The sequence below is a fragment of the Macrobrachium nipponense genome, chromosome 5 (assembly GCF_015104395.2).
Source record: "Macrobrachium nipponense isolate FS-2020 chromosome 5, ASM1510439v2, whole genome shotgun sequence".
Lineage (NCBI taxonomy): Eukaryota > Metazoa > Arthropoda > Malacostraca > Decapoda > Palaemonidae > Macrobrachium > Macrobrachium nipponense.
The window spans coordinates 110,951,967-110,962,814 of record NC_061107.1 but is presented as its reverse complement, the minus strand read 5'-3'; the positions used below and the strand labels follow the sequence as shown (position 1 = coordinate 110,962,814).

The 10,848-nt window shown below is 38.2% G+C and overlaps 1 protein-coding gene across 2 annotated transcripts in view; it reads left to right on the top strand.

Moving 5' to 3' along the window:
* Nucleotides 1–852: 852 nt before the first annotated feature.
* The window catches only part of LOC135215591 (uncharacterized), a 93,542-nt gene continuing 83,546 nt past the window's right edge, over nucleotides 853–10,848 (top strand). For both annotated transcript variants that reach the window (XM_064250466.1, XM_064250458.1), the window contains exon 1: nucleotides 853–1,166. The gene's annotated coding sequence lies outside the window, so the exon portion shown is untranslated. The remainder of the gene's footprint in view (nucleotides 1,167–10,848) is intronic.

Sequence of the window (10,848 nt, the reverse complement as noted above, 5' to 3'; positions counted from 1 at the left end):
CTGGTTCTGGACAGACTATTTTAAGTCAAACTCCATCCTTTTGACTAGTGCGTTGGAGGCGGAAATTTCTGACACTATTCAGGAAAGCACACACTAGCTTAGGTTGGGTAGTATAGGCTCGGATTTATCCTTGATGATATTGCCTGGTGTCAGTAGTATTTTTTGGTGGTGTTTATCAATGGCTACATATATGATTCAAATTTCCTTTTCAAATTCACTTATTTACACGGACACGTTGTTAGTTACACTAGGATAGATGAAATACTAAAACAAAGCGTTTAGCCAAACACTATGTAACAGAAATACATAAAACCAAATACTGGAAACTATTTGGTCCACGATTAGGCAAGAAATGATTGCATTAGGCTGTTGCCTAAATATTATCTGACCTACAGAACATGTCATTCTAGGCTATATCGATCAAACTGCAAATTAACGTTTTTATACTTAAAAAGTGATGCTTTTAAACCTTACTTTGACGTTTTTACACAACTTAGCCCAACAGTAAATGACTTAAATGCATGTTGCCTTTGCATATACACAAGAAACTATAATATGCAAATCTAGGCAGGAGCTTTACTTTGGCTATGATCACTGTTTACATTCTGCAGGCCGTGTAAACAAAACAGAATCTACAAAGAGCCAAGGAACACAGGGATAATATTAAATGTAACGGTCATATAACACACAGGGATGACACTCAAAAATAACTATTGTATAAAAAAACATGTCGTCTTTATTCAAAACGGAGAAAGACATTATTATTATGGGCCTCATCAATTAATTTTACTACTAAATACGACAAAAGAACCATTTACTGATTCGTTAAACATTGGCAACAAAGCAGACGGGGGTCGTGAATGTAACTCCGCCCCCTTATTAATGTGTTTGAACAGCTGAGAACAACCATCGGACGATGTGGTCATGTAGCAAACAGGAAAGGAAAAGAAAACAGTAACTTAAGCTACCGAACCGTAAAGCAAATAACAAATAATTTGGCTTTCTGGCTAACTCAGAGTTCAGGGATTCGGTAAATCCTGCAGCTCTTGCCTCATACTGTCTGCAAGTGGTAGTTTCGTGCAAATAGTTATATATAATACCTAGTTCAGTGAGGTGTACTATATGAAAGCAAGCCACACATGATAGCCTACTGGACGAAGCGCCAGGTAGGATTTTTAAATATTTTTTTCTTTTACTGAAGTTCTAGTCTAACTGATATATTGGTGTATGTAGGCTGGTAAACAACTCTTGGTGAAACTAACAAATAGGTCAACACGGTTTATTACCTTGGAAATTGATTTTTCATATACCTTTGTCTTACTGACATAGGAGGTGGTGGTGTTCCGTTGATTGTCGTCGTCAATTATTAGGTATAAACCTCACATCTTAATCGGAGACCCTATGGGAATGGGGTGTTTGGGTGCGGTGCAACTCAGCGAGAGAGCACGGACATGTTGTGATGGCCAATCGGGAATGATTCCTTGGATACACAATGCACGTTGGATACGTATATTCAAGAAGGGATTGGCTAAGGAATCCTATCATAAAAGGATCTACTAACCTAACCTAGTAGGCCATGTTAATGAGGGGGGAACCCCCGGGTCCTTGTGAAGGAAACAACACTTTTTGCCAAAAGCTTACTTATAATACTGCGTAAGCGGGATACCAGGTAATTCTAAAGAATAGTTCTGCACAGACTGTAAGGAATAAGGAATGTAACTGTGCATACGATATCCATTAGGAATTGGGGTGTCCAATGTATTTCGCCGTGTTTAGTACTGGCCCATGGTGGATAATTACAGCTGTCCGAAGGAATATTACTTAAGATTCTTGTTCAAGAGGTAAAACTGCATAGAAAAACTGCAACTGCCATAGTCTAGGCCGCCGCGGAATAGTAATATAGATCTACCGAATAGCATTATAGAATATCTAGCATACAATAACAATTCAGGTTAATTACGGTTAACACACAAAATAATTCTTAATTTGTAATGAGCAACTACAATGAAAAATCTTTAATATTTATGGTAGTTCTTTAGAATAGTTCCGCACGGACTGCAGGGAACGTAGCTGCGGATACGACATTCACTAGGTATTGGGGCGTCCTATGTATTTTGCCGTGTTTAGTACTGGCCCCTGGGGTTTAATTACAGTCGTCCGAATAAATATTGCTTGAAATTTTTTTTTCAGGAGGTAAAACTGCATAGAAAAACCGCAACTGCCATAGTCTACGCCGCCGCCGAATATTAATATGGATCTACCATATTGATAAAGAGGAACCCCCCTTTCCCGAAGGGCCAGGAAATGTTTTCCCAGGTAATGTTCATGTGTTTTGCATGAATTTCATCCTCATTTACACGGCACTTTTTTAAAGATAACCCCCGCTAGGAGGATACCTCAAATACATAAATTGCTGACAGAAATGAAGATGAAATTTGTGCATAACACATCAAAATTAACTGGGAAAACACATTTCCAATTTAGGAAACCATACATACAAACCTAACCCCCCTAACCTTACCTAGTATGCAGCGTTACTTGGCCGGGGCTTTGCCCCCCTGGACCTCTATTTAAGGAAACTTATAATAAAAGTTATCATACTAACCTTACCTAGTAGGCCAAGTTACTTGGCCAGGAGCTCCACCCCTTGGACCCCTATTTAAGGAATCCCAAAATATAGGTTATCATACTAACTTAACCTAGTAGACCATGTTTCTTGGCTGGAGGCTTCGTCCCCAGAATCCCCATTAAAGGAAACGATAATTCTATAGGAAAGGGTCACATGGGCTTATAAAAAAAGTAGTTACCAAGAGTTATGGAGAATACTGTATAGAATTCTTAGATACTAGTAATGGACAATAGTGTATAGAATTCTGAGGAAATGCTTATTGGTCCCAAAAAAGTCACTTTAAAATGTAAAAACTTGTGAAAAACTAATTCGAGGGAGCTCTGTCTCTTACTGAGTCAACTACAGACACGTCTGCATTAGCGCTTGCATGAAGGACAAAAAAAAAATAACAACAACTAAAGTGAAGAATGCAATACGTACAGGGTAAACCCTGTTTCTCTATAATCCATTCTTACACAATGAATATGGAAAATTTTCTTACACGGCTATTTTATTCCTGGTCATCATGGCAGTAGCTTCTACGGGTGTTCCTGTCGAAAACTTACCTGGAAACAAACTTACAACCTTTTTGATGTGAAAGCTGTGTCATAACGTATGGTGATATTTGTTTTTTGCAGTTTGTAAGTGGTTCGACCTCAACCCGACCAGGGTGACACTCAAAAAACGTGTCGTTTCTGTACAAACATAACAGCCTGGGCCCTGTAACTCTTGTGGCATTCCTGCTTGCCAGAACGAAAGTGCTTACCAAGAATGTTTCAAAATGCAGATAAGCGTTCCGCCACATCGAAACTGAAGGCAGTAATGTGCAAAAAAATTACTGCTAAAATTTATTTTATTAGTTTTTTCTCCCCCACCCAAAACCCCCAGTTCCCACCTATAGTCCCCAAGATTGTTGGTGGTTGTAAGGGTTTTCCTCACTTATTTAATGATACTGAAGCCTAAATAAATTGTTATTTTAGCATTTTAAGCTGTTTAACACATAGAAACTGGTGTGGCCCTTTCCTATAGAATTATCAAGGAAACCTAAAATAAAGGTTACCTTACTAACCTAACCTAGTAGGCTGTGTTACCTGACTGGGGCTGATTACTAAAGCTGCACAAGTATTGTAAATTTTACTGAAAATATAAACCATTGCTTACCTTTAGAATTTGATCAGAAGTTGATGAAGCATCACTTTCTACTTGAGGATGTTGGTGATCACTATGCGGCCCATGCAACTTGCCGACACTGATGAAAAAATTATGGTGACACTAGTTTCGTTTATAATGATTGAGGAACAAATACCTAGATATATATACTGTTTCAGATATTGGGGTCTGTTTCCTGGTCTGGGACCTAGCCCATTTATATCTCTCCAGAGCCTTTCAATGTTGTGTGTGTGCACACTGCTGTCTGTGATCAATAAATTCTTCACTGTGGTTAATGACTTTGTGCAAAAAGCCCTCATTAGCAAGATTCCGGTACGCTGCCCAACTGTCACTGATCACAACTGATCCGGGAAGAATATGATGTTTAATGATACGAATGAGAGTTTTGGCACTTCTGTCTTGTCCTTGATTAAGAGGAATGATAAACTTTCTTGGGAACTCTCAATGTCACCAAGTAACCACACTTGAGTTAATTGTCGACCACTTTGATATTTCCTCCAAATGAATAATGTTTTGTCGATTTCAACAACATAACCTTGTACGATGTTTCCATTTTAAGCACTGAATAATAGTATACTGTGATTTCAGGTTTCTTGAAGCCAAGCAATTAACAAATATAACCATTTCCCAAGGTGGAAGGTGAACGTTGTCAAGGAATGTGCCTTTAACAGGCTTACAGCGGCGTGTCCGCTTAGTTTTCAGAATGCGTGTGTGCCATCTACAACTGAACTTGTGCTTTATTTCACTGTAAGTACAAGGGAAATTGCAGTTTGGGTATATCACCTGCACAACTAACTTCTACAGTAGCCATAATGAATTCAGTTAGTTGGGCTTACATATTTTTACAACTGTCGAAGGTTTTCAAACTTATTTCCAAATTGAATATGATTGGCTATGAGTAGTCAGGTTACAAATAAGATAGAAAGTGAATTTCAAAAATCACCCAATTGTTTTCCAAGAAAATATCATGCTATTAGAAAATGGGAGGGGTAACTACTGTGATGTCATTTAAGTTAATGTCATTCGATGGGGGGAAAAAGTGGGTGGAGCTATTTATGAATAAGTTAGGGATTGGCAAACCTACTAACTTGCATGAGCGATTTCAGGTTGTGCAAAAAATCTACAGTGGTCCCCCCCCATACTATTTGCGGAGGATGCATACTAGACCCCCCTGTGAATATTTAGAACCCCTATAAAAAATTTTAATTAAAACTCAAGAAAAAAACCACTAAATAATTTCATACCTGTTTTTTTAATAGTTTTTATCAACAAAAAGTGCATTTTATGATGACATTGATTAAAATAAACCAGGAATTTGTGCTTATTTCTCATAGAAAAATACCATGAATAGGCAAATTTTCCATGAATAATGAGGGGAACTGTTCCCAAGAGAAATCTGCGAATGTGTGAGTACGCGAATACGGGGGTTCACTGTATAGACTGAGAAGTTTCATTCTATTTTAGTTTTTTTTATTAAAGTGGTTATGAAGTGTATTGTTAATTACCGAGCATACTTATGGGTATCAAGTTAATCAGGAAATGAGCTTTATTAATTTATGCAGGTGTCAATGTTCTATCAACTGGCTCTTCAATAAATATAGAAAAATCAATTTCCAACATAATACCACATGTGGAGCTGATTTCCTAGTTCTGCCCTAAATTTAGTTATGTATTGCATTAATAATATTGAAATTCTCGTGAGTTTGGGGACTGACAGTTTACAAAATTATGTATATTCATTTGAATGGTTTTGTGCTTAATAAATAAGCTAACTCCCATCCAGGAAGGTTTATTAAATACTTCAGTACCCCATTAGTACAATTCAATAATTATTAACCCTAGTTGGAAAATAGGTTGTTATGGTTGTGGGGGCACAAGTCAGAAAGGTAGGGTTAGTAATGAATCAATAATATAATAATTTGAAAAATTACTTACCTTATGCATGTCATTGTTATCAGAGTAACTCCTCTAAAGAGGTATAAAGCCAGGAAGTATAGCACAAACGACTACAAGGATACATCTTAACCTAGCCTAACCTAGGACACTGGGTCTTTACCAGGCTGGTAACCCCCTTAACCAGACCAGTGTAGTCTTAAGGGAATTAACTAAAGTCCACTGTAGAATAAAGGGAATGTACAAGTTTAGCCAAACATTACCTAACCTGATCATGGGTGCCTAGTCCATACCTGGTTACTATCCCTAGACCTAACCTAAGATTTATGGCGTTGTAATAAGTAAACCAACCGTTTACTATTTAAAATGGAAGTCAGACTATGATGACAACACCATTCCAGTGCTTTGGCTACAGTGTGGCTCCAAATGGGAAAGATGGCATGTGCATTGACCCATTTTCCCCCTCAACTCATTTTTATGAACATTTGTGTTGGAGTACATGGTGAATCTGAATCAGTACAGGTAAATAGCAAATGACCCTTGTTCTACCTATCTAGAATAAAAGTCCTTATCTCCTCTCAGTAACAAAGGCTGCTGACCATCAGCTTCCCACTTTCACGTAGGGGGACATTCTTAAGGATTCGTCCAATGTGATTCCAGTCCATAGCATGCAAAGCACGAACAGAAGTAGCCCACTTGTCAGTGGCAGATCAACATCCTGTAGATTGCAGCAGCCTTAGCACTGCAGGAGTTTTGAGGAAGGGTAACAAGGCACTCCATAGCTCTGATGTCTGACAACACTACAGTGGTAGCTTATGTCAACAAACGGTGGCAAGTCTTTCATCATCTTCACAACTTGACAGTACAATTGCACCAAGAGGGGGAAGGTCTCCCATCTGTGGACCTCTCAGCCAGGTACATCCCAGGCAAGAGGAATGTGGTGGCAAACAAGTTGAGTCATTGGGGCCGGGTTCTGAGAACAGTGGTCACTGTGTCAGGATGTGATGGAAAGGCTCTTTCATCTTTGGGGAAGGTCATCATTAAACCTTTTTGCTACAGACAAAACAAAAAACTGGAAGTATTTGTTTAGTCATCTTCGATCCCTGGGCTGTGGCAGAGGACACCTTTCAACTTCCTTGGGACAGTCTGAACATCTACACCTCCCCCCCCACCATTTTTTTGCTTATTTGCCAAGTTATCAACATTGTGATGATTTCTGAGGATGACTTGTAGCTCATTTGTGGCCACACCCAGAATGGTACCTAGATCTACTAGCCTTGCTGACAAGCACTGAGAGAGGTTCCTTCTTGAAACAATCTTCTATGCCAACTGCACATTGAGAGCTTTCACCAGTCGGTGGGGTCCCTATCTCTTCGGAGTTGAAGACTATCGAGTATGTCCTGAAAGTGAGAAGCTTTTTTGACAGAGCAGTAACAAAAATGTCTAGTTATCAAAGGCGGTCTACAGCTGTGTACAAGGGAAAGTGGGCCGTCATCTGTGATTGGTATCATCAACAGGCTATCTCTCCAGTGGGAAGTACTATTCAACAAGTAGAAGACTTCTCATTTTGCATTTGGTGTTGGCCATCAAGGGCTGTAGGGCTATTCTAGGTTTAGTTATGTGTACATTTGAAGGATATATAGCTGACCCCCACTTTTCGTGAACTTTTCTGTGGACATGTACCCATTATTTGTGGAAAATTTGCCTTTTTGCAGTATTTTCCACCTAGAAATATTACTAAATTACTGCATTTTTATAGAATTTTTATAACTAAATGTAGTTTTTGTGATAAACCTAATAAAAAATTTGGGCTTAAGAATTTTAGGTTTTTTTTTTTTTTTTTGTGTGTGTATTTTAACTATCAAGATAGGCAATGCTAAATGTTTTTAGAGTGCTTTTAAGCATTCGCAGTGTTTAGCTATGCGTGGAGGGTCAGGTACCCATCTCACAAATAAGGGGGTCTATTGTAGACCTATCGTCTTCGTGGGAAATCTCTCTGCTTCTTGGGAGTTTTGAGCAGTCCTGTTCCCTGAAAGATCTTAGACCTCCTAAATGGGACCTAACACTGGTGCTTGATAGTCTCAAACATAGTCCATACAAATCCTGACGGGCTGCATCAGATAGAAACTTAATCCTCAAGACTTCCTTTTAGCCTCAGCCTCTTCAAAGAGTTAGTGAACTATACACTCTCTCTTTTGACATGAAACACGAGGGATTGGGGGTCTGTAGCCTTCAAATTTGTCCTGGAATTCATGGCTAAAACTCAAAATCCCTCTGTTCACAATGACAGATTTGAGTGTTTTTCTATCCTTTTCCTTGAAGATTTTTGTTGGCAATGACCCAGAAGAATTGCTTTTATGTTCCATCAGGGAACAGTGCAACTATCTAAAAAGGACCTGACACATCAGACCAGGTTGTTAAAGACTTTGTCAGTACAAGCCGGAACAAGAAGCAAGTTTTCAAGAATACTGTGCTTTTGGCTACATGCAGTAATCTTACAAGCCTACAGTTCTTCTTCACATTCAAGAGGCCAATATAGTGCATACAAGAGCACATAGTTAGGGGTCTAGGTCCTTCCATCGCTTTCAAAAAGAACTGAAAGGTTCAAAGGATTTTAAAGGCTGTTATATGGCTTCGCCAAACCACCTTAAGCAATTAGAGTTGTGCAAATTCACAATAGCGCAAACTTTTCATTGAAACCTAACAAATTATTATACGCAAGTATTTCACAGACACGCAAACACAAAATTTTTTAATCCTGAAGAAACTGCAAAAGTGTTCGTCTATTTTTTTTTAATGTAATTCATAAGTTTTCAAGCTTTTATGTGTAAATTAAATAACATTAAATATAATAATAATTCTCTCTTACTGAAGTGAGAGAATTTTTATAGTACATGTATGTACTATGTAGAATTTACTGTCACTTTTACTAGATACATATGCAATTGTAATAGCCACAATGCCCTCTTAATTAACTTTTGGAATTCTTTGCATAGTGGAGAAGCGTATCCAATTAAGAGAAAAGAATTCAAAAAGTTAAGAGGGCATTGTAGCTATTACAATTGCGTATGTACTATGTTTATAAATATTTTCAAATATTAGTATAATAATGATAATAATTACAAAATTCGTGTGTGATAGTATTTTAAAGAAATAATATTTTAAGTAAGAACAACTTCCCTATTTCTGAGAGAAGTTTTATGTTACATGTATGCATTTTTTTTATTAATATTTTCAAATAATAATAATATAACTGTAATTACAACATGATGCACATAAAATTTTTTCTATTTCCCTTCATCTTCTTAACTTCGCCAAGAAGCTGTGTCTATAGCTGTCAAGTAATGTGACAGGAGGGGGAGTGTTGCCATTAGCAGGCAATGATTTCTCTCTCTCTCTCTCTCTCTCTCGTGCCATCAGTGCACCTCATTCGGTGCAATGTAGGCATTATGCAAGGTTCTTTGCAGCGTCCCTTCAGCCCCTAGTTGCAACTACTTTAAATCCTTTTACTATACCTCCTTTCATATTCTTTCTTCAATATTACTGTCCACCCTCTCCTAACAATTGTTTCATAGTGCAGCTGCGAGGGTTTCTTCCTGTTACACCTATGTAACCTTTTACTGTCAATTTTTGTTTCAGTGCTGAATGACCTTGATTGCCCCAGTGCCTGGCATTATGCTAAAGTTCATATAAATCAAATAGAAAATTCTCTCTCTCCATATGTATCTAATCCTCACACACATTTTTACCAACCTTTTATTTCTTTTTTTAAAGGTAATGTATTGAGGGATTTTGACGGAGGAAAAATCTATTTCTGGGCAATGACCTGTGTCGCCCAGTGAAATCCCACCCCTTCTTTCTTTCATTCCACACCCTGTTTGACCCAAGCTTGGGTGCTATCTTCAGGAATGAAAACAAAGACGCTGACCGTAGTACTAGCGGGTAGCGGGGCCTTAGTTTGGCTCCCTCTGTAGACAAGGGATTTTGAAGGAGGAAGAGACTAAATGGCAAGGGACCTCTGGTAGTGGTTTCCACTCGCTCTTTTTACTATACTGACACCTTTAATTAAAAGGTGAGAGAGCCAGAATATTCTGGCACTATCGTTTCTCTTTTTTCTCTGGTATATACAGCAATATTTATACCTTAGAAATGAGTATCAAAGGAACATTTCACTGGGCGACACAGGTCATTGCCCAGAAATAGATTTTTCCTCCGTCAAAATCCCTTTTCTGGGCTCAGCCTGTGTTGCTCCGTGAAATAGTGCCAGAGAATTGGCCCCTTCAAGCTTGGAAAGGTCAGTGCAGATAGAAAATAATACTAGGTAAATTAAAACAAGTAGGGTTAATTGCTATAATATAAAGCTTAATCCTACATCAAAATGATAAATATACAAATCAACATTGAGTTTTAATGAACCTTAAAGTAACTTATCTACACCAGGACACAAAACTTCATTTTAATAGATATGATAATTAACCACTAAATTGACAAGGGAACTAAGCCCAAACATAAAAGTGATAAAAACCAGTATATACAAAATTACATCCAAGGTAAAGTAAATACAGTGACGACCGAGCTAAGCAAGGGTGCTAGTGAGGCAGGTAGAAGGGAAAGAGCTACAAGAGAGATATAGGCTAAGTAATTACTTGCTATGCAGTGTCAGGGAAAACTGTTTCCGGCTGCCACTGCAGATAATTTAAGGGCCTCTAAAGACTTCAAATAGTGGCGTTTAAATACTGTCGGGGATTTCCAGCCTGTGTATTTCTTGAGATCGTCAAAGTTCATACGTTGAAAGGAATTGATGGAGGTGGCAACTGCCCTAACATCATGTGCCCATGGGAAAGATTCTGGGTTAGCTTGTATTATGAAGTACAAAATTTGTTGCCTAATTCCTTTTAAGGAAATAGTACCACCTTTTTCCCTAATGAACAAGGGACCTGAGGATATCAGGGTAGTTCTGCTTAAGTATGCTTTTAGGGGATTAACCCTTAAACGCCGAAGCGGTAAAAAAAAAATGTCTCCCGTGTGCCGGAAGTGTTTCAGAGTGAGCGCGGAAGCGGAAAAAATATTTTTTTCAAAAAATCACAGCGCGCTTAGTTTTCAAGATTAAGAGTTAAGTTTTGGCTCCTTTTTTTGTCATTGGCTGAAATTTAGTATGCAACAATCAGAAATGAAAA